This window comes from Scylla paramamosain, chromosome 14 (assembly GCF_035594125.1).
Source record: "Scylla paramamosain isolate STU-SP2022 chromosome 14, ASM3559412v1, whole genome shotgun sequence".
NCBI classification, from domain to species: Eukaryota; Metazoa; Arthropoda; class Malacostraca; order Decapoda; family Portunidae; genus Scylla; species Scylla paramamosain.
In genome coordinates this window covers 18,997,423-19,022,422 of record NC_087164.1, presented here as the reverse complement: position 1 = coordinate 19,022,422, position 25,000 = coordinate 18,997,423, and the positions used below count along the sequence as shown (strand labels likewise).

The 25,000-nt window shown below is 39.6% G+C and overlaps 1 long non-coding RNA gene and 1 other non-coding gene across 2 annotated transcripts in view; one reads left to right on the top strand and one right to left on the bottom strand.

Annotated features, from left to right (window-relative positions):
• Window positions 1-8,490: 8,490 nt before the first annotated feature.
• The window catches only part of LOC135106981 (uncharacterized), a 27,838-nt gene continuing 11,328 nt past the window's right edge, over window positions 8,491-25,000 (bottom strand). The window contains exons 2-3 of the long non-coding RNA XR_010271529.1: window positions 16,923-17,068; window positions 8,491-9,814 (exon numbers count right to left, since the gene is read on the bottom strand). This is a non-coding gene — a long non-coding RNA (uncharacterized LOC135106981). The remainder of the gene's footprint in view (window positions 9,815-16,922; window positions 17,069-25,000) is intronic.
• Window positions 16,644-16,715, top strand: Trnap-agg (transfer RNA proline (anticodon AGG)). The gene has a single exon. It is a non-coding gene; the product is annotated as a tRNA-Pro (tRNA).

Below are 25,000 nucleotides of genomic sequence, written 5' to 3'. Positions count from 1 at the left end.
AGACAAAATTAAATACCTATTCTCTTTCTGTTATCTCTGTAACGACGCATTTTTTTTAGCAGTGGTCTGAATGTTAACAGGGGAAGACTGCAACAGTAAAAGACTTAATACGTTAATGGGTACTAGAGGTGTAGAGGGAAATAAAGTACGTGTAATGAGCTTACGTCCTGCACCCATGCATTACCGGCACCCTCGCCAACACGTGCCGCCGCCTTCACTTCCCTGTTCACTAATGGGAACCCAAACGGACTGACTGATTGATCGACTGAGATGCCACAGAGAATATGAGCATGTGCCAGACCATCAGGATTCTATGGGACTGTTGCGAAAAAGAGAGAGAGGACCAAACGGAGAAGAGAGAGAGAGAGAGCAAATGAACTGAGAAACTTCAACAATAACGATAAAAAAAACGCAACTAAGGAGGAAGACTGCAAAAGATCAGCTGACCACACAAAACAGGTCCTTCCCACAGAGGCCGCAGATGGAACTAATGGGAAAATAAACACAGAGAGCCAAATGAACTGGACACACTGAAAGAGGAAAACAATAAAATAAGAACCAAATAAATAAATAGACTGCAAAAGACGATTTGACCACACAAGGCATTTCCTTCATGCTACACTCACATTAAAGGATTTTTTTCTTTTTTTTCGACATACTGGATAGCCTATGATTTTAGAGCAATCATTCGGTAATTAAGAGTTCGTTTCTCATCTGTTTTTGAAAGTTGTTATACGTAAGTAATCGGTAATTAAGAAAGTAAATGCACTGAGAGTCGTTTTTATACAGAGAGAGAGAGAGAGAGAGAGAGAGAGAGAGAGAGAGAGAGAGAGAGAGAGAGAGAGAGAGAGAGAGAGAGAGAATAGTTAAATATTGGCTATAGAAATGCAGGGTACATCAATATACAGCGAAACAAAAAGATCCGAGAATACACATTAACTTTGAAACAAGTAAGTAAAAACACGACGAAATATAATTATCAAGCGAAATGCGGAAAAAAAAACAGAAGCTTTCAACTGTGTATGAAAACATCGTAAGTGAAAAAGCATTAGCGGAACTTACAAATAATTCAATGTTTCTGTTCAAAAAATTAAGTAACACCCACTACAACAGACAAAAGTAGTCGACACAAAGCTTCCATACGTCTGAGAATACGTTCCTTAGTGGCGTGTTAAATTTCATGCCACGTAGCGCGAAACAAACTGAAAAGTGCAGCTGGCGTGGCATGCAGGCTAAGTCCTTCTGTTACCGCTGCTTTTGCTACACTGCTTCCCATGGTACTGAGAACAAGATGCCTTAGTGTGTCACATATAATCAATGTTAAATAATCATATACAGGAAGCAAAAGTTAACCGATAAGGATGGGAAAGGTTAGTGAAAGAGAGGGAATGGAAGAGAGTACAAGTAAAGAAGGGAACGGAGAGAAGGTAAAGTAAAACGGGAAAGAAAAGGGAAAGAAAGAAAACGAAAGACCAGGGAATAAAAAAGGAAGGGAAATGAAATGAAGAGAAGGGAAGGGAAGGGAAGGACAGGGAAGGGAAGGGAAGGGAAGGGAAGGGTAGGAAGGGAAAGAATTAAAAATGAATTAAGATAAAGAAAGAGAGAAAAAGAGATTAGGGAAGATAAAACAGGGAAAGAGATAGGAATGGAAGAGATAGGAAGGAAAAGAGGGGAAGAAGAGAAGTGAACTAACACACTAAGATAAAGAAAGGAAAACATTGTTAGGAAGGTAATGGAATAAGGAAATGGGGGAAAAAAAAATAATAATAGAAAATCGATAGGGAAATAAGGTGAGGAAATGAAAGGAAGACAAAAGACAAAACATAACAAAACCATGATCGTATCGGGGAAACAGCGGACACGAATTAAGGAATAAGTGAAGAAGATATTTCGTTCCTTCGTTTTGTATCTCTCGAGAGGCCGCCACTTGCGAACACGACGCCTTCAGCAGCAAGAGGCGTAAACAGCGCACCAGAGAAACGAGTACAGTATAACCTTTCGTATCTGTACCTGGAAAACGGAGAGGATAAAAATGTAGATCAGGTGAAGAGAGAGAGAGAGAGAAAGAAGAAAAAAAAAAAAAGGCTGTTGTCATCTACACGAGTGCCTCTTAGCAGAACTCTGAGAAAGGTGGTATAATACGAAGTCTAGTCTATCCTCTGAATGTTAGATACGCTGCTGATATTCCTATTTTTGTCATTATTATTTTTTTTTCTTTTCGGACTACGTATATGTTTCAGTCAATTCGAAAGACTTTTTTTTGTTTTGGAATATTTTTTTTTAATGCTTACAATTTTTTTCTCTCTCTCTCTCGTCTCGTCTCTCTCTCTCTCTCTCTCTCTCTCTCTCTCTCTCTCTCTCCTCTCTCGACTCTCTCTTCTCTCTCTTTGTAAACTAGCGATCTCAACATTCTACAGAGCGTTTTTTCTGTCTTTTCGCCATCTCTCTTCATCGAGCTTTTGTCACAGTAGTAGTAGTGGTAGTAGTAGTAGTAGTAGTAGTAGTAGTAGTAGTAGTAGTAGTAGTAGTAGTAGTAGTAGTAGTAGTAGTAGTAGTAACAGTAGTAGTAGTAGGAGTAGTAGTAGTAGCAGTAGTAGTAAACATCAGTGACTGTTTTCCTCAAAGAATGGCAGGCAAGATCACAACAACAAGAGGACATTGAAGTTTAAAGTAAATTTGCAACACTTTAAAAGAAATTATCGACCAAACATTTTGCTCAGAAAGCGAGCGAGAGAGAGAGAGAGAGAGAGAGAGAGAGAGAGAGAGAGAGAGAGAGAGAGGAAGAGAGAGAGAAGAGAGAGAGAGAGAGATCGTATCTTGTGACTGATTAACTGACCGAATTCATGGCGCCTTTTGTGTGGATGAAATAAATAAAAACAATAAAGGCAAAAGAAGAAAAAGAAGAAGAAGGAAGGAGAAAAAGAATAATGATAATAACAAACCAAACTACACTGAGTAAAGAAAAACAGTAAACACAATTGAAAATAAATACAGTCGCTTCAGCAAATACACTAACAGTAATCTCCCCAAAAGCTCCTCTCGTAACTTCCTCTTCGTGAAGCATCAAATCTTGACAAGGAAACGAGGTAAGGAGTACATGAACGAGGGCATCAAGTACATCCGAGGACAAGAATCCCTGGAAGCGCTGTACTGTACAACATTCATAAGAGGAAGAAAACTGAGGAACTGTAGCAGAAAGTAGAGGATGTTAAGTGTGTAAGTGATGGAGGGAATACGAGGAAGTGAAGAGAGAGAAAGGGAAGTAAAAGTAGCAGTAGTTTGTGTGTTATGTTTTCTCCTTGTAATTAAAATTGTGAAAGCCAATTCGTTACCGTTACATTATTTAAACACGTGAGGGAATAATATAGCACTTAATTGATAAAATGCGGTTATGTCCTGAAGATAAAACTGATTACTGTCCTGTGTAATATATTTTAAATAAAAGTATACGAGGGAATTTAAGGAGGAAGGCCAAAAAAAAAAAAAAAAAAAAGAGGTGGATTGACTGCATGAAGGTGGATGTGCTTGTAAGTCAGAGAGAGATAGACGAAGCAGAACCACACGAAGACTCATACGAAACAGCGACCCTAGAATAGAAACGCGACACAAGCAAAGATCATCGATTCAAAAGCTGCTCTTGGAGTTTATGAAGTAATGTGCTGTGGTTCTTTGCGATGATATATACGGGCCGATTTCAGCTTTATAGAAAAAAAAAAAAAAATTGAAACGTGTACATAAAGAGAGATGGAGAGAGAATATTAATTGCTACTTAATACAGAGAGCTCTATTTTTTTTCTGATCTAAATTCTCTCTCTCTCTCTCTCTCTCTCTCTCTCTCTCTCTCTCTCTCTCTCTCTCTCTCTCTCTCACTTTTTTGCCAGTTATGCATCAAAAACTGCCTGTTGACTATGAGAGAGAGAGAGAGAGAGAGAGGTGTGGTGTGTGTGTGTGTGTGTGTGTGTGTGTGTGTGTGTGTGCTTATAGAGCCTCGTGAACTCTCCTAAGTCAAGCAGAAAAGTAAGAATCCACCCCGAGGATACAGAAGCGACCCAGAATATTGACTAACCAAACAATGTACACACCAGTCCCACTCCACCCCTACCTGGCACCCCCACCGTCCATCCCCTCAACTCTCCCCATCCTTAGGCGCCGCATACATAGTACATACACCTGCAACACAGCCCACCACTCGCCTCCATTCTATTACAGCACTAGGGAGTGTTTTATTAGTTTAGGTATATATTGGGGTTTTTATAATTCATAGTGGTTATTAAGACGGTGCTTCTGCTGCTGATGTTGGTAATGCTGCTGGTGTTACTGCTACTGATACTACCTATTATTGCTTCTATTTATACTGTTACTATAATAATGATGATGATAATAATATTAGAAGAAGAACAAGAACAAGAACAAGAACAAGAACAAGAAGACGAAGACGAAGAAGAAGAAGAAAAAGAAGAAAAAGACGAAGACGAAGACAAAGACAAAGAAGAACAAGAACAAGAAGAATGATGACGATGATTATAATAACAATAATAACAACAACAACAACGACAACAACAACAACAGCTACCACTACTACTACTGTACCACTACCAACTTCACTACAACCACTGCTACTACTATCACCACCACTACTCCAAGAAACACACCATAATCTTTTCACATAGAAACCTAATTTAAAAAAAAACAGATATTAGACTTAATTTCCTGGAGAAACTTTCACCCTCAACATCTCCTCGTCTTATTCTTCCATTTTCTCCTCGTCCTTTTCCCTCCTTCAACTTTCCAGACAATCAATACTGCAGTGTCAGCATGACCCGCCTGACCTGCCCAAGGACTGCACTGTAAAGGGAGCGGAGATGTAAAGGGAGGTAAAGTGAGTTTCGAGGCGACAGAAAGTAGAGGTGCAGACAGGTACTTACTTTGAGGGTGATGTGCACATAAGTGTGTGTGTGTGTGTGTGTGTGTGTGTGTGTGTGTTGTCTTTGTGTTACCGAAGTGATTAACGGGTCTTGTGTTTTGTTTATCTAATATTTTTTTTTGTGTGTGTACGTTGTTTGTGCTTTGTGTTGTTGCTATTGCTGTTGCTGTTGTTGGTGGTGGTGGTGGCGGTGGTGGTAGGGGTGAAGGTTTTGTTTGGTGGTGGTATTGGGGTTGGTAATGGTGATGGGGGTAGTGGTGGTGGTATGGACAGTGCTAGTAACAGTAGTAGTAAGTGTATACTGTACAATAATTGTATCTTGTTAGTACTTATGTCTTCATAATAATAATAATGATAATAATAATAATAATAATAGTAACAAAAGCTATCAGTATTATTATTATTATTATTATTATTATTATTATTATTATTATTATTATTATTATTATTATTATTATCATTATTGGTGTTGCTATCATTAGCAGGATCATTAACTAACCTATCATTAATACTATCATTAGCACTGTTACTCTCATTACATCAATTCTGCTTTGCGGAGGTGATAGAGGCGGTGGTGGTCCTAACATAAGAAAACTTGAGTGTTCTATTGCTGTTTATGGCGTCGTTGTGTAATAAGTACAATATGTTGTGTATTACTGCTGTCATTATGATTAACATCATGTCATTCACGTGCCAGGCCGTTATCAATATAATTAATACCGTGTCCGTCACGTGTCAGGCATCACAAGCCAATTTAATCTTCTCAGCATTACTCAACTCTATTTAAAGCACTGAAGGCAGAGGTGCACTTCACAGAACTCTAAGCTACATTATTGACAACGGTAATTGCACTCGGATCAACTCCAACATTTTTTTAGTGAGATTTATCATTGCATGTAAGTGCATAACGTCAGGCTATCTGCACACTCCTTATCAAAGCATATATGTTATATATACTCACACACAACACCATATCAGTAGACAGAAGCAGTAGCAGCATAATCATCATCAGTATACTAGCAGCAGCAGTATAATCACCACCACCATCATCGTCGTCATCACCACCACCATCATCACCCTCATTGCAGCTTCCAGGTCCCAACACGCTCCTCTATGCCAGGTCGCCGCCGCCGCCGCCACTGATCGCCGGGCCCTTAATAGGTGGTTAGGGATAAACACTCTTCTCCAACATGCCTTTAAGAGATTAGAAAAATTCCATAGCGAATAAACCGGCTTAGTTTTAGCACCTGACGGGAGTCACTGGACAAGCTGCTACCACAGAGGGAGGCGCCGCAGGCAGGTGGAGGCAGCTGTGTGAGGTCACCTTGGCAGCGGGAGAGCAGGTGCATCCACCATAACTATTTTTTTTTTCTCCCTCTCTTCGTCTTGTTTACTGGAGCAAATTCTGTGACAGAGTTCATGTTTACTACAGAGATCTTCGAGACCTTGCCTGACCAGGTTTAGAAAGATTATAACCAACACCATCTAAGGCTTTTTGGTTAAGCTTCCAGGTTCTAGACAACAGTTCCAAATAGCTCCGGCCACTGGCCTGTTCCTGGATATGTCATGATGATGTTCAGTAGCGTACAGAACCCTCCGTGACTCCTCATCCTCGCCATCCGTTGCTAGGCATCATAAATCCAGAAAACCTACCTACCTATATTTTTCTTTCGCCTTCCCTCCGTATTTACCAACTACTACACCTAAAAATCTCTCTCTCTCTCTCTCTCTCTCTCTCTCTCTCTCTCTCTCTCTCTCTCTCTCTCTCTCTCTCTCTCTCTCATCCCACGCCCCCATATAAGCCAGAGCCGACCCTGATATGCCCTGCCCTGCCCCAAGCACCACTCAATCTCTCCCTCCTTGGCCAGCCACAGCATCACCACCACCACCACCACGGCTCGCCTGGACCTAGCTAGGGCTGCCTCCGCTCGGCCCTGCCCACCCACCACCACCACCACCACCACCACCGTCCCAGCACCGTCCCAAGGCCCTCGCCACTACAACACAGTACAAACACAGCAGATTAGAAGAAGCCATCAGGCCTGTGTTTACTCTCCCTACAAACGTGATCAGCCAAGTTGCCGGGAAGCTGCTGGGCTGTTTTTCTTGATTCTTCCTCAGATTGGTGACACAGCCTTGTTGGAGGAGGAGGAGGAGGAGGAGGAGGAGGAGGAGGAGGAGGAGGAGGCAGAAGCAGAGAAAGATGACAAATATGTGGAGGACGAAGCGAGCAAAAAGAGAAGATAAATGAGAAGAACTGAGAAGTGGAAGACAAGAAGAAGGAAAAGGAGGAGGAGCCTGGACAAAGCATCCATGACAATAAAAAAATAAAGAGTTAAGAGAGAGCAGACAATATTACGTAAGTGTAAAGCTATACTCAAAGACACTCCACGAATCCTCAAAATATCTTACCTGAAATTAATCTAAAAGGGGAGAGAGAGAGAAAGAGAGAGAGAACACTACCAAATCTAAGAGAAAACGGCATAAAAAGCAAGAAGCCATTCCTGACTCACCCACCACACCCTAACCCAAAGAAAAGAATATTAATTGAAACTCTGGAGGTAAGGGTGTGCTTCCCCCTTCAAAGTGGCCGAGTCCTCCCTGCCGTCGTCGTTGAAAGAAAAAAAAATAAAGGGAGAGTTTACGAGTCTGCTAAATTTACAGGTCTAACGGGGCGGCGACCGGAGAGACTGGCCTGCCGCGGGGACCAACACCAGCTGTGGAGTGTGCAGGGCGCGGGGCACTGGTGATGCATGACTGGGGAATTACTTGTGACTGAGGTGATGTAAGATTAACAGTTCGTGAATGATTCGAGGCGTGGTAAATAACATGTAAGTGAAGTAACGTGTGATGAGTTATATGAGAATGAGGTGATTTAAGACGAAATAAGACGAAATAGCGTGTTAGTGATGTGAAGCGTGGTGATTAATTAACATATGGGTGAGTCAATGTGTCGTAAGTTATATGTGAATGAGATGGTGTGTGACAAAGGAGTAATTTGATGGGTGTAAGGATATAGATGTGAACTTATGTACATATACATGCTAGTTAACATCGAGTAACGAGATATAAAAGGAAGACATTCAAGGTACAGCTGCTGACATACGTAGTAATGACATGGTTAGGAAAGGAAGGTGTAAATGTGAAACCGAGAAAAGGCTCTCAAACTTTTTTTTTTTTCTCTCAATTACAGGACGGTAAGTTTGTATCATTTTTTTTTTTCTTTCTGTCACATATGAAGAAAACTGGCATAAGAACACAGTAAAGTCGCAAAATGTACACTAACTTACTATTCTCCATACAATAAGTAGACGAACAGATCTCTTTAAACACAACTTAAAGACACTGCCACGCCCAGTGTCGTATCCACCACCACCACCACCTTCACCAACTAAACCATCTCCTAAAAACTACCACTTGCACACTGCTTCCATTTTTTTCCACTCATCCTCCTCTTTCACCATAAAAAAAAAAAAAAGATTTCTTAGACACCACCACGCTCACTGTCGTATCCACCACCACCACCCCCCTTCCTCCACCTCCACCACTTCCACCACAGCCACCGTCCTAGTCACCACCACGTAGCCAGGCGGCCACACTAAGCTGATTACCATCCCTCCCGCAGCACGCCGCCGTCCCACTAAACCTGTCGTCACCGCCTGCCACCGCCACCCTGGGAACCATTTGGAGGAGACGCTGCAGTAGTGACCCACCACCCAGTTCACCCAGTAAAATGGCCCTAGGAGTCGCCAGCCAGCACTCTACAGGATCCCAGTGCTAGTTTTTGGTGTTTTGAGGGGAGGAATTAGACTTGTGTGGATTTAAATTAGTTTGTACGTGATTGGAGTTCTTTCATACTCGACTTTTTTAATGGGATGGGCAGAGGAAAGGAAAAGAAAAGGAAGAGACAGTTTAGCGTTTCAAGTAATTTTTTTTTCATGATTAGCTTACCTCAGATACAAAAACACCAGTTCTTGAAAGGAAATCGAATCAGAGCCTTACCTGTAGTCTTGTTACTGAGGGGAAAACTAGCCAGTAAGTGACATAAGGCATACAGTAATCAACACATGAAAAGTAGATTTCAGTGCCTCGTTCCTATGCTTTACGTTGTTCCTGGCAGAAATCATAGTGTCATTAGAGGGACCTACGTGTTACTGTGGCCACCGACACACGTGAGTAAAGAGTGTCCAAAATCATTGTCATCCGTGGGGAAAATTTTCATGCTCTATCACCTCCACGAGTGTAGTGATAGTGTCACGTGGGAATTATTGTGATTGGTCCTGAGAAATAGGCATCTGGATGTAGCAAACAGAATTTAACTGCAATGTACTATCATGGAATTAACTACAGTCCTTAAAGACATTGGTTACGATATTACATAAACAATTGACACAGAATTAATCTAAGTACCCACTAATTACTGCCATGAAACAGGTACAATCTGCTGAAGGTAAGAACTGAAGCTTGTCAAATAGTTTTCAGTTGATTTTAAGATTTCTCACTTGCATCTCCCTTGCCTACGACTTGAACTGTTTCAGAAGAAGAACATCAATACCTTACAAAGTACTTAATTTGTTCCTTCACCCTTATCTCCCTTTAAGAATGGCATTATGAACGATTTTTTTTTTTCCAGTTTTTATTTTTGTTTTACCCTTGAACGCTCTTCCTAATATACAAAAATAAATAAATGATAAATAACCAGGCACTAGGGGGACACGTGCGAGAGGCGGCGGTGCAGAGAGGCTCATACAGTTCAAATTATCGCCACGCCCAGGAATCTCACCAGTAGTTCCCCAACAGGCGCAAGAGACGTGAGGGCTTTGCTAACGTGGCAGCTTCAGCACGAACACGCTCTCGTCCCTGTTCGTGACCCAGATAGGAAACACCACACTGCAAAGATACAAGTCCTTAATACCCTCCAGCCAAGACACAAAGTCACGTAAGAATATAAAATCAGATACTGCAAAAGGCCAGTTTACTTACACAAGGAAACTCCTGAGCACTTAAAAATTAACAAGTTTCCTTTTCTTTTAAGCAAGGTCACTGGCCAAGAGCAATACATATTTTGAGGGAAAAAAAACCCACTTCAGTGCCACTTCCTAAAAAAGACCGCCGAAAAGGAGAATCATATAACGGAGGACTGCTATTTGTCATCATAATTATATAGGTACAGCCTCCTTTGGAAAATATAATGTTAGTTTATCTTCTACGTTCATTGTAAGTTTGTTCCGGTCATCCACAACCCTGTATGTGAACTAACTTTTTGTTTACCCCTATTTTAAATCTTAATATTTTTTAGTTTATAACCATTTGTACGAATCTGTATGTCACTTTGGTGTTTTTTTTTTTTTTTTCATACAAGTTGCAGTTGGTACTCTCCTTGTCTTCTTTAGCACTAACACAAAGGCAGTGAAATAACCAATACAAAACACAAACTATGAACCTGATCGAAAAAAAGAGGAAATGTTAAAAAATAATAATAATAATAATAATAATAAATAAATTTGCACGAGTTCTTTTTTTTTTCTTTTCATTGTAATAGTTTTCGTCTTTCACTTTTATCTATTTCATTTCTATTTCCATATTTTCTTCTTTAGCTTCCTCCTCCTCCTCCTCCTCCTCCTCCTCCTCCTCTTCCTCCTCCTCACCCCCTGGTCCTCCTTCTCATCCTCTTCCAATCCCTTCTCCTCCTCCTCCTCATTCCTTCTTACACCATCTCCGTCTCTCGTCCTCCATCTCCTCTTCTAGTACCCCCTCCCCCTGTTATTATTCCTCTTCCTCCTCCTCCTCCTCCCTTTCCTTCCCTTCTTCCTCCTCCTTTCACACGGTAAACTGAACGGTTAACAAATTACTGTAGATGGATTGGAAGAGAGAGAGAGAGAGAGAGAGAGAGAGAGAGAGAGAGAGAGAGAGAGAGAGAGAGAGAGAGAGAGAGGAGAGAGAGAGAGAGAGAGAGAGAGAGACGGAAGCAACATGGTTCATTCAACAAGTTAACCGATACTCCCATCAATCAGAGAGAGAGAGAGAGAGAGAGAGAGAGAGAGAGAGAGAGAGAGAGAGAGAGAGAAGGAGGGGAGGCAACAGATTCAGGCCATGATGAAATGTTATGATGTGAAGTGAGAAGATGCAGGAGGAGGAGGAGGAGGAGGAGGAGGAGGCATGAAACTTTACTCAAATATATACTTGTATTTTGGAATTTGACTATACACTTATCATTATTATTACGAATATTATTGTTATCATTATTATTATTACTACTACTACTACTATTACTATTACTACTATTGACAAAAGAGGTGACTAATAAAAATAATGAAATCAAAACCAGTAATAAAACATATATTCAAATAACTAAACAAGAAATCTGAAAAGAAAAAAAAATAAATTCCTTACTTATTATAAAAACAGATTAAAAAAACAAATAATCACTGAAAAAATAACTATAACTGTCACCATGATGGGAGTATGAGTGAGTATATGAGTGTGTGTGTGTGTGTGTGTGTGTGTTGGCGCGCCCTAACCCACTCTAATACCCAAGATGGTAGGAGGTGAGATCCTAAGCTTTGCCCTGAGCTCCATGTCTGCTGCTGCTTACAGAACGGTGAGGCGGGAAGCGCAGGGGCGGAGGGAAGGAGATGAGACAGTGATGAAAGGAGGGAACGGAAAGAATTAAAGACAGGAGATAGGAACGGAGTAGGGTAAGAGAAGATGAGAGAATGACGAAACGAGGGAACGGAAGAAACTAAAGAAGACAGGAAGTGAGGAGGGGAAAAAAAAAAGGTATGAAAATTAGAAGTGGAGAGTGACGAAAGGAATGAAAGGTAAATAGGAAGAGAAGCAAATGAGAAAGAAAGAGCAGGGAACGAGAAAGAAAGAGAAGGGGACGGAAGAATTAAAGAAGACAGGAAGGAAGGAAGGAAGGAAGGGAAAGAAGAGATTGAAAGATAAAGTACAGAGATAACGAAAAGAATGAAAGGTAGGGAGGGAAATGAGACGAAAGGGAAGGAAAACAGACAGAGAAAGAGAGAGGAAAAATGGGAAAATAAACAACACAAGAACTAAAGGAAGAAAAAGGAAGAAAGAAATTAAAGATATAGGAAGAAGGGAGAAAACCGAACAAGACAGCGAGAGAGAGAGAGAGAAAAAAAAAAAAAAGGGTGGGGGGAGAAGAAAGAGACAGAGAGGACAAATGGGTGTAATCAAATGCAGCTTGAAGACTAGGCATGTAAGGTGGCGCCTCAGAATTTAGGTTGAGTACGGGACTGGCGGCAACAGACCCAGCGTGGTGTGATCAATAGTCCACACAGACACGAACGGCGGGAGAGGGGAAAGCCGTGGGGAGGGTGAACAGGGAAACACCAGGGAGAGAGAGAGAGAGAGGGAGGGGGAGGTGGAGGGAGAGGGAAGTTACAGGGAAGGAAGGAGAGTGAGGGGGAAGTAGAGAAACGATGGGAAGGTGGGAGTGCAAGGGAGTGAAAATGGGAGAAAAACGGAGAAAGGAAGGAAGGGAAAGGAGAGAGAAGTCACTAGGTAGGGAAAATCTTGCGATGATGTAGGGCATTGACTGTGACGTGGAAAGGAAAGAAGGGGCGTATGGCAGGAGAAGAGAGGGAGAGAATAACGAAGGGCTTGAGAAAAAAGAAAGGCAAGCAAAGAACAGATGACAAAGATGAAGATGGAGAGAGATGAAGTGGAGAAAGAACAAAGGAAAAGTAAAAGGATCAGAAAGTGACAAGGAAGAGGGAAAGGAAGAGAAGGATGGGAGGAGGGGAAGGAATAGTGAGAATGGGTCAGGAGAAGGAAGAGGGAGATGACGATGGAAAAAGAAAAAAGAGAAAAGTAAAGAGAGGAGTAGAGGGATGAAGAGATTTGGGAAAAGGATGATAATGGAAGGAAGTACGCGCGAGAAGAAAGAAGAGAAGGAGGAAGAGTAAAGAGAAACGTGGAAAGAGAGAATTTTTGATAAGAAGGCAGCAAGTTATGACAAGAGAAGAGCAAGTATAAGCAGGATAGAAGAAAGGACAGTGGAGGAGAGTAAAAAAAAGATGAAAATGAAGGGGCTGCAACTTATAAATACAACAAATCAATCAGAATAGGATGGTCAAAGAGGAAAGAGATGGGAAGAAAGAGCAGAAATTCGTGGAGAAAAGGAAGATACGAAGAAACAGAAGAAATGAAAGAGGGTATGAGAAGTAACACTAAATATATTGACATGGAAGAAAAGGAAGAGAAGTAAAATGAGCTGTAAAATAATGTAGTAATAGGAAAACAAGAGTTAAAGTGAAAAAGAACAGTAAACGATAAATAAAAGGAGGAAGAGGAACGTAAGAGGTAAAAATAATCGAGGAGGAACTGAAAAAAATAGAAAAAAAACTAGGAAGGAAGAAAAAGTGAGAGGAAAGAAAAAGAGAGAGAGAGAGAGAGAGAGAGAGAGAGAGAGAGAGAGAGAGAGAGAGAGAGAGAGAGAGAGAGAGAGAGAGAGACTGACAATAAATAAGTAAAAAGTTGTGTAGCAGAGGGAGAATATGAAGGGAAGGGATGAGGAGATGGGAAAGGATATGGAGGGAGAACATGAAGGGAGGATATGAAGGGAAGGGGTGAGGAAGTGACGGGGGGAGGGAGAAATAAGCAAGTTGAGTTATATGCTGCAGTAACGGAGTGAAGAAGTATATCAGTGTGCAAAATATATGGTGTGTGTGTGTGTGTGTGTGTGTGTGTGTGTGTGTGTGTGTGTGTGTGTGTGTGTGAGGTTATGGATAACTTCAATTAGTACTTGTTTCAGCTTATTTTATTTATTTAATCTATTTCAGTTTATTTTTCGAAGTATATTACGATCAATAGTAGTAGTTATACTTGAGAAAGAATATTTACAAGATGGCCAGTTGTATGTGTGCTTGTATTTCTCCCCTGAATTTAATACATAACTGCTTCTAATGCTGAAATATTGCAACAACTCAGTGTAAAATAGGATATTTCACGCGTCCTTTGTGTAAAACGTGTGTATAAATTGGCCAATAATCTAATCCATTACCTTGTTTCAACCATGCATCAAAACTCGTCAATAATTTACTGACTTGTTAAATTATAAATATTGGTACTCTAAACGTTCCGGAATGCATAGTATCCTAAAAAAGTGGTCTATAAAACTGCAACCGTGGCTAATGTATAATAAATGAGAAATTCATTAGCGCATATACAACAATACATCAGAGTTGCCATACGCTTATATTGATGTGGTTATCCTCTTTTAAACATTCACCGCATTGTAAAAAAAAAAAAAAAAAAAAGAGAATGTTTGTATGGATGTGAAGAAATAAGGAATAAAGAATAGGAACTTAATCTTGATCTTTCTAGGATACGGAGATATTCAAGATAATGCAATAAAAAGAAAAATATTCCAACAAAAAGTATCTCAAAAGTTTTCTCACCTCTATTCTGTCCACCTCTCTAATGCAAGAGCTAATGTAAGAGTTAACCAGTATTCACAATCTTTCATCACTCTTACTGGTACGCTTCGGAACTTCCCTTAAACTTCTGTATTTCCCTTAAACAGGAACTTCAGTATTATAAGGAAGGAGATTTCAAGACACCTTAAATTCAGTATTGGCTAATCCCTTTGGCCATTTTCTTTAGTGACTGGCACCTCGAGGGACCTTTTCTTCTAACTTTTGTAGCCCTAAGTCAAACACCCTCTTACATAAATAAATAATGTGTGAAAAATGTCTAACTGAAAAAAAAAATAAACAAAAGCACAAATCTCAAAGTGCAAAAGCAAAGCAATGGCAGTAATATTGAATGTAACGTCACTAAACCATCGAATATTGCACTTTTTTTTTCTGATATTGTAATCGACTGAACGTTTCACTTGAGGGGGTAAAGTTAATATGAAAGAATTTAAGGTCGCCATAAAGTGTGTGGATTGCGAGTACCAGTGTAATATTCTCAGTTTATGGCGTGTACTGTATTTGTTTTGAATTCTGTGTTTGGAGTTTGTACTTGTACTTGGTGAGAGAGAGAGAGAGAGAGAGAGAGAGAGAGAGAGAGAGAGAGAGAGAGAGAGAGAGAGAGAGAGAGAGCGCGTGGACAGTTAAACTGTGCAGACAAGAAAGATAACTCATAATTAACGAACATACACACACACACACACACACTCACACACACATTCTGCACCACGCACAATCCACATTCCAACAACTGCTAATTAACAATATTATAATGCAAACACTGTATTGTAATGTGGTGTGTGTGTGTGTGTTTGTGTGTGTAAATTAAATATAATGGTTTACTAAGTACAAATCTAATTACTGGAAAATTAAGACCTCAGATGCAGTTTAATCAAAATAAAAAAAAATAATAATATTCTTAATAAAAAAGATAATGATCATAATATTCGCGCTGAAAAGAATGAATTAGTTTGGGGTACGTAGGTGTTGTTCAGATTACATGATAATTAAAGTCTCTCTCTCTCTCTCTCTCTCTCTCTCTCTCTCTCTCTCTCTCTCTCTCTCTCTCTCTCTCTCTCTCTCTCTCTCTCTGTCAAGTAAAGTCAATAATAATAATAATAATAATAATAATAATGATAATAATAATAATAATAATAATAATAATAATAATAATAACAACAACAACAACAACAACAACAACAACAACAACAGCAAAAACTATAACAATAACAATAATAATAAGTGAAGAGTGGACATGATTCATTTGCACAATAAAGAGGAGGAGGAGGAGGAGAAATAAGAAAATAGCAAGAAAAAGTGTGATATAAAAAAAAAAGTGTATATATATATTTCTATCCAATCTATTATTAAATAAATAAATAAATAAGACACATGTGGTTGAGTGTCTTTGTTTAAGGAATGGGAGAATGAACCTAATGAGTAACTGTGAATGCTTGTGGGTTACGATGGTTTGTGGAAGGAATGGTTGAACTTGATACTAAATAGGGAGGGCGCGGAAGAACAAAAACATAAAAAAATAAACACGAAGAAGCGAGGGGACTAACACAAAGCAAGGATGAAACGTACCTGCAAAAAAAAAAAAAGGGAAAAAAAGTAGAATGAAAGTGACAAGATCAGAGGCGGATCATGACAGAAAAAATGACAAAAAATGAGAAAAAATGAAAATAAACAGAATAAAACTAGCAATTGCATGTCATCAACACACACACGTGCTACCGACACCACTCATCACTTTCCTCAGCTTTCCACAACTCCACAACACATGATAAGCGACTCTCTCTCTCTCTCTCTCTCTCTCTCTCTCTCTCTCTCTCTCTCTCTCTCTCTCTCTCTGCAACGTATTATCACTGTTATCTCACCACAGCTATTATCTAAAAGGCCTCAAATGATTAATAGTGTTCTTATCCATGTTCTTTTTTTTCCTATTGATGATGCAGAGAACTTGTTATCACTAGAATCACGAAATCTTCCTTGAAAACTCCAAGTACCTTCCACTACAACCTGTTATTTGTAAGAGACCAGATGAATGAATGTTTAGGAATGCGGGGCTGGCTTTATATTACATCTCATCACCTCACTACATAATCCAACACTTCTACACACACACACTTTGAGTCTTACAAACCTCAAAGCAATGCTCCAGAAAACCAATGACGTTTGAACCCTTTCTTTCTCTACATCACTCCTCCAATACTACTACCACAGCCACCACCATTGCAATAATAATAAAAATGACGAAGGTAAACTAAATAAGCGGCCTGATGGTCTAGGGGTATGATTCTCGCTTAGGGTGCGAGAGGTCCCGGGTTCAAATCCCGGTCAGGCCCAAGTATGGATTTTTTTTTTTTAATATTACCACCACCTCATCCACTGCTACTACTACTACTACTACTAATAATAATAATAATAATAACAAAAAGAAGGAGAGACGAAGCACACACACACACACACCACGACCACCAACAACAACAAGTAAGAACAAAAGAAATCACAAGTAATAAGACCAAATCACCCACACCACTGCCTATACGTACACCTTCAGTAGCATTACGGCTGATGAAGGAGGCGATGAGAGCAGCACAATGAGCGAGACCCACCGAGAGACTCAACAGTGACTACCTAATTAACCCAGAGTAGAGCCGGCCACGCCCCTCCTGCTGGTGCTGCACGAGTGACCTTACTGAAATGAGAGAGAGAGAGAGAGAGAGGAGTCAGGATAATGTTATTTGCTTGTTCTGGAGGAGGTTGGCAGCGTTTGGATAAGATGGGCTGTGATAACGAGACAATCTTTACACATTTACAGCCTTTGTAAAAGTTGCCTGCATGAACAAAGGAGGAGGAGAAAAAGATGGGAGGTTTATAATGTCCTCTCAAAGGCTGAGGAGTTACTTAAGAGACTGTAGTGAGCATTGTGGGTAAAAAAGTTGAGAGATTATGGAGAATATATCTAAAATTGGAAGGGCTAAGACTAATTGAACCTAAAAAATACTAGTGATCATTTGAGAAACCGTGAAGCCTAAGTTGAAAATGACGAAAGTGGATATTCACTCAACCAGCGCTTGCAATAATTAAATAAATGTATAAAATCAAATGGAAGCACATCCGTACGGTAAAACGAGTCTTATTCATAAAACAAAGGAATGACTGAGAATGAACGGCTCCTCAATAGTTATCCAGTTCTGTTGAACACCTGTGCTGCAATTAGTAGTTTTGCCAAATAGCGCGTCTGTTCTTATTAAGGGCAGGTAAAGCAAAGAGTTATAGTAGTAGTAGTAGTAGTAATAATAATAATAATAATAATAATAATAATAATAATAATAATAATAATAATAATAATAATAATAATAATAATGATAGTAGTAAAAATTAGTGCAAATTAATAGAAAATTCAATTTCAATGAGAAACTCGTAACTTTTTTGATCCAGAAAACTACGTGCGCGTATGATGAAATTTAATGATTTGTTGTTACTACTACCACTACTACTACTACTACACACACACACACACACACACACCTTGAGAGCAACACCTTTCATAACACCATGCACACACAGGCGCGTGGCATATACACACTTTACAACAATACAAAACACACACACACACACACACACACACACACACACACACGCTCTCATACTCATATATACTATACATATATACTTCATATATACTCATCATGACTTGGAATATTGTTGATGTTATGATGCCCTACTATACCTACACTTATACATATATATACTCATAGATACATTATCATGACTTGGAATATTGTCAATGTTATGATGCCCCACTATACTTAAACTTACACCTATACATATACGAGTACATACTCATAGATACATCATCATGACTTGGAATATTGTCAGTGGTATGATGCCTCACACACACACACACACACACACACACACACACACATCACCCATACATTCACGCGACATATTTACACACACACACAATTTACTTTCAATTTCAGTATTAACTTTGGTCGCTGATGACTTTTTTTGTTAATTTTCTGCTTTTATTTCTTCTTCACTTTCTTCATCCTTGATTTTGGTCGCTGATGACTTTTTTTGTTCATTTTCGCTTTTTCTTTTCCTCCTCCTTTTTTTTGGATTTTATTGATTTAGTTTCTTTACTTTCAATTTCTTTATTATTAACTTTGGTCGCTGATGACTTTTTTTGATCATTTTCTGCTTTTATTTCTTCTTCAATTTCTTTATTGATTTTGGTCGCTGATGACTTTTTTTGTTCATTTTCTGCTTTTATTTCTTCTTCTTTCTTGATTTTGGTCGCTGATGACTTTTTTTGTTCATTTTCTGCTTTTATTTCTTCTTCTTTCTTGATTTTGGTCGCTGATGACTTTTTTTGTTCATTTTCTGCTTTTATTTCTTCTTCTTTCTTGATTTTGGTCGCTGATGACTTTTTTTGTCCATTTGGTCGCTGATGACTTTTTTTGTCCATTTTCTGCTTTTATTTCTTCTTCTTTCTTGTTTTTGGTCGCTGATGACTTTTTTTGTTCATTTTCTGCTTTTACTTCTTCAATTTCTTTCTTGATTTTGGTCGCTGATGACTTTTTTGTTCATTTTCTGCTTTTACTTCTTCTTTCTTGATTTTTGGTCGCTGATAACTTTTTTTGTTAATTTTCTGCTTTTACTTCTTCAATTTCTTTCTTGATTTTGGTCGCTGATGACTTTTTTTGTTCATTTTCTGCTTTTATTTCTTCTTCAATTTCTTTCTTGATTTTGGTCGCTGATGACTTTTTTTGTTCATTTTCTGCTTTTATTTCTTCTTCTTTCTTGATTTTGGTCGCTGATGACTTTTTTTATTCATTTTCTGCTTTTATTTCTTCTTCTTTCTTGTTTTTGGTCGCTGATGACTTTTTTTGTTAATTTTCTGCTTTTACTTCTTCAATTTCTTTCTTGATTTTGGTCGCTGATGACTTTTTTGTTCATTTTCGCTTTTTCTTTTCCTCCTCTTTTTTTTATTTTATTGATTTAGTTTCTTTACTTTCAATTTCTTTATTATTAACTTTGGTCGCTGATGACTTTTTTTGTTCATTTTCTGCTTTTACTTCTTCAATTTCTTTCTTGATTTTGGTCGCTGATGACTTTTTTTTGTTCATTTTTTGTTTTTACTTCTTCTTTCTTGATTTTGGTCGCTGATGACTTTTTTTATTCATTTTCTGCTTTTACTTCTTCAATTTCTTTCTTGATTTTGGTCGCTGATGACTTTTTTTGTTAATTTTCTGCTTTTATTTCTTCTTCTTTCTTGTTTTTGGTCGCTGATGACTTTTTTTGTTCATTTTCTGCTTTTACTTCTTCAATTTCTTTCTTGATTTTGGTCGCTGATGACTTTTTTTGTTCATTTTCTGCTTTTATTTCTTCTTCTTTCTTGTTTTTGGTCGCTGATGACTTTTTTTGTTCATTTTCTGCTTTTATTTCTTCTTCTTTCTTGTTTTTGGTCGCTGATGACTTTTTTTGTTCATTTTCTGCTTTTATTTCTTCAATTTCTTTCTTGATTTTGGTCGCTGATGACTTTTTTTGTTCATTTTTTGCTTTTACTTCTTTCTTGATTTTGGTCGCTGATGACTTTTTTTGTTCATTTTCTGCTTTTACTTCTTTAATTTCTTTCTTGATTTTGGTCGCTGATGACTTTTTTTGTTCATTTTTTGCTTTTACTTCTTTCTTGATTTTGGTCGCTGATGACTTTTTTTGTTCATTTTCTGCTTTTATTTCTTCTTCTTTCTTGTTTTTGGTCGCTGATGACTTTTTTTATTCATTTTCTGCTTTTATTTCTTCAATTTCTTTCTTGATTTTGGTCGCTGATGACTTTTTTTGTTCATTTTCTGCTTTTATTTCTTCTTCTTTCTTGTTTTTGGTCGCTGATGACTTTTTTTGTTCATTTTCTGCTTTTATTTCTTCTTCTTTCTTGTTTTTGGTCGCTGATGACTTTTTTTATTCATTTTCTGCTTTTATTTCTTCTTCTTTCTTGTTTTTGGTCGCTGATGACTTTTTTTGTTCATTTTCTGCTTTTACTTCTTCAATTTCTTTCTTGATTTTGGTCGCTGATGACTTTTTTTGTTCATTTTCTGCTTTTATTTCTTCTTCTTTCTTGATTTTGGTCGCTGATGACTTTTTTTGTTCATTTTCGCTTTTTCTTTTCCTCCTCCTCTTTTTTTTTGGGGGGGGTTTTATTGTTTTAGTTTCTTTGCTTTCAATTTCTTCATTATTTATACATTTATTATTATGTATAAATTTATACATTTATACATTCACACGACATATTCACATATTCACACACACACACACACACACACACTCATACTCGTGCTCTTATATACATACGTCATCATGACTTGGAATATTGTCAATGTTATGATGCCCATAATACTTACACTTACACCGATACATATACATACTCATATATATATATATATACGTCATCATGACTTGGAATATTGTCAATGTTATGATGCCCCACTATACTTAAACTTACACCTATACATATACATACTCATACATACATCGTCATGACTTGGAATAATATCAATGTTATGATTCCCTACAATATACACATACATTATCATCATCCTTGTCTACATTTCATTTCTTACTTTTTTTTTTTTTTTTTTACAATTTTCTTTTTCACATTCATTTTTTTAATCACTTTATTTATTTTAACTTTTTTTTTTCATTTCTTTATTTTTCTCCTTACAACGCTAAAAGGTCAAAGGTCAGCCTCCTCAAGGGCGTGCGGGGCGGCGGGCGGGCGCCAGGCACGCCGTAACGGAGGCCTCGGCGGCGGTCAGCTGGCGGCGGGGACCCACCAGCAGGATGGTGGCGGATTTACGGTCCCTCACCGGAGGCACCTTAAAGATCACCTCCGGGAACTCCTGCTGGAGCCTCCTAATGGTGGCGCCGCCAGGACCCACCACAAGATGCCGCTGCTGTGGCATTACCGCCACGCTCACCCTCACCTTCTCCTCCTCCTGCAGCACCGCCTTCAGCCTAGCAGCGGCACCCTCCACCTGCCGTCGAGGCCCTCGAACAGTGACGGTGCCTGTGCGCGTGTCCTGCTGCGACGGCACCGCCACCCGCACCCCCGGCCATTCCTGCTCCACCTTCCGCACGGTGGCGCCTCGCGGCCCGATCACGTGGCGCCGCAGGTGAGGCGCCACCGGCAACGAAACCTCCACGGTGTCCTCCTGCCAGGAGCGTCGCACGCTGTCTCGCGCGCCCCAAGCAGGACGTGCAGGACGCTTCCTGGTAGGAGGAGCAGCCTTCAGCTGCTGAGGGATCGATCCCTCTGCCGTGGAGGCCTTCGCGTCATCTCCACTCTTCCGCGCTTTCTTCCTGCGGCGCTTCTTGCCGCCAACCAAGGTCCAGGCCTGCGCTGCGTCCTCATTCTGATCCTCCTTCTCTAATAACACGCACCTCACGCCAGGAGGGTATCCCTCCTCAGGGCCACGGCATGCCTCTGCCGTGGAGGCCTTCGCTTCATCCTCACTGCACCGCTCCTTCTTCTTCTTGCGACGCTTTCTTCTGCCAGCCACGGTCCAGCCTTCAGCTAGGGCCTCCTCCACGATAGTCTCTCCAGGCACGTACATGACGCCCGATGAGGGACCCTCCTCAGTGGCAGTGAGTGCCTCAACCTCAAGCTTTCCCGTCGTGGCCTCCTCCAGGTCCACGTCCTCCCCTAGCACGCACGTGAGTTCTGGGAAGGGATCCCCCTCAGTGCGCGCCTCGGCCTGCACCTGTTCTTCTTCCGCACCACCGTCTTCAAGGACCAGCTGGTCGTCGTCGTCGCCTTCCTTCTGCCTTTCCTCTTCCTCATGCTCTTCGCTGTTTACTTTTTCCATTTCCTTTCCCTTTCCATCGTCTTCAGTAACCCCTTCTCCAAGTATTACTCCATCAGTAGGTGCTACCTGATCCTCTTCAGTCTCCTCTTCTACTTCAGCGATCTTCCGCACTTTTTTCTCTGTCGGGCGCGCTCGCCTTCTCCATCGCCGCTTTATGGCCCTCAGCAGGCTGCGGATGCCACGCAGACATCCGCAGCCTGGGGTCCGCTCCTGAGCTTCTTCTGGCATGACGCTGATATTTTCCTCGATTGCCGTTACTGCTGGACTCATGCTTGGTTATTCTTTCCTACCCTCTCAAACTTGGGGGGGGGTCGTTTAAAATTTTTCGTATTTATTTTTATGCAAATTCACTCAACTCCAACCTGGCAGATTTTGGCAGTTTTTCAAAAATGATGAAGGACAGGGGTGTTAAGGACTAGAGATGCTAATGTAGCGCTAAAAAAAATAGTCTCTAAGGCAAGTGCTTAACTACACTATATTGCATCTGAGCACAGGATTGGAATACAGGCCTGTAGACACTGAAGAGCGTCCCGCACACTCCTTGTTATTATAACTGGCTGGCATTACTACTGAGGATATTTATAGTGAAGATGCTTAGACCAACGTATACAAACTCGTACAAAATCTCGCCTACACTTTGAATAAAAACATGTGTTGCGTGTAGTCAAAAAGGACCTCTGCATGGACGCAAACTTCCCTACTTACCATCAAGCATCTCTTCGGCTTACATAATGTAGCTTATTATGAACACCTTCGTAAAAATCAAGATGAATTTTCTTTTTTTAGCCGTCTCCCAGTCATTTCATTTTCAACGCTATGCCCTCTTTATTTTCTTAACTCTTTTCAACCTCCATCCTCCCTACCTGGCCTCATCTTTTCCCTTTTAGATCGTAAAACACTGGAGTTACTACGTCGACTTCCAACAAAGAAATGGTAACGTACAGTCTATAAAAGTTAATTGAACTTGATAGAGAATATATAGGTCACCGGAACACAAGTACACGAGAGAGAGAGAGAGAGAGAGAGAGAGAGAGAGAGAGAGAGAGAGAGAGAGAGAGAGAGAGAGAGAGAGAGAGAGAGAGAGAGAGAGAGAGAGAGAGAGAGAGAGAGAGAGAGAGAGAGAGAGAGAGAGAGAGAGAGAGAGAGAGAGAGAGAGAGAGAGAGAGAGAGAGAGAGAGAGAGAGAGAGAGAGAGAGAGAAATTAAAAGGTGCTAAAATCCTTTTTCCTCCCTAACTGACCTGCATTTTCAGAACCCAATTAAATCCCCACAAAAATATATAAAAAAAAACTATAGTAATTAACTAAAGCTAAAAAACAGCGTTTCTTATTTTGATTCCAACTCTAACGATCACCTTGCAATGTTACACATGAATAGAAGCATGTGACACACACACACACACACACACACACACGCGCGCGCGCGCGCACGCACACACACACGCACGCGCGCGCAAGGAGAGAGAGAGAGAGAGAGAGAGAGAGAGAGAGAGAGAGAGAGAGAGAGAGAGAGAGAGAGAGAAAGAGAGATTGGAAATATTATTACATTTCATTTGCTGCCCTTCTTTGATGTAAATACTAACATCATTTCATTCGTCACTCACTACGTCCTCTTCAATCGTTTCACTCATTCATTCTTCAGTTTACTTGTATATATATATATATATATATATATATATATATATATATATATATATATATATATATATATATATATATATATATATATATATATATATGCAGGTGATTTTTGCTCTAGTTTTGCTGTTCATTGACTTGTATAAGGTAACAATCAGAGCTCTTCCTTGCGCTGATTTGAAATATCATCACATCTCACCTGATTCATGTCTTCTTGAAAAGGTAATGATATATACAATCTCCACATACTGCAGTCTTTTTGTTTCGTTTTGTTGTTTACTAACTTTGGCTTCTCGCATTCAGTTTTTTCCTGTAATGTTACGCCACTTCAAATAGTACATGTATATGAAGCAACTTTTATTTTATTTTTGCAATTCAGTAAAACGTTTATGTAACTCGATAAGCCGTCTCGTATTCAATTTCCTCCTATATAATCTATTCTAGCTTCTTTTGACATGTTTCATATATGTAAAACATTCACATATTTCAATTTTTCCTTCAGTTTTTAAATTTAGTAGAGCGCATATTGAACTTGTTAAGGCTTCTTGTGTTCAATTTCTTCGTATAAAATATATTCTACCTATTTTTGAAACGCTACACACATTTAAAACCTTTATATACATAACTTCCCACGTACGAAACTTACTAAACTCCTCCTATTTCCATCGATTTTAAAGATTTCCTACATCTTTGCTCCTTGATATCTGCTTCCATCGATCCATCCCTTACCATATTGTACCCATTCCAAGAACCACAGTAATTAGCTCCCTTACTGATCCTATGCTTTGTCCCATTCTCGGTTTCCACCATCATATCTTACCCCACCTATACGCGTCTCGAATATTCTGTTCAGTATTTCCAGAATATCTTTAAGTTCCTTGACCGTTTCATTGTATTCATTAAGGGAAGAGCTGATTTTCTTCGTTTATTTCAGGTCAAATTAGTGTTGGCAAGGATTTGTGTGTGTGTGTGTGTGTGTGTGTGTGTGTGTGTGTGTGTGTGTGTGTGTGTGTGTGTGTGTGTGTGTGTGTGTGTGTGTGTGTGTGTGTGTGTGTGTGTCGAAACAGTGTGGTGGTGTTGGAAGAAGAAGAAGAAGAAGAAGAAGAAGAAGAAGAAA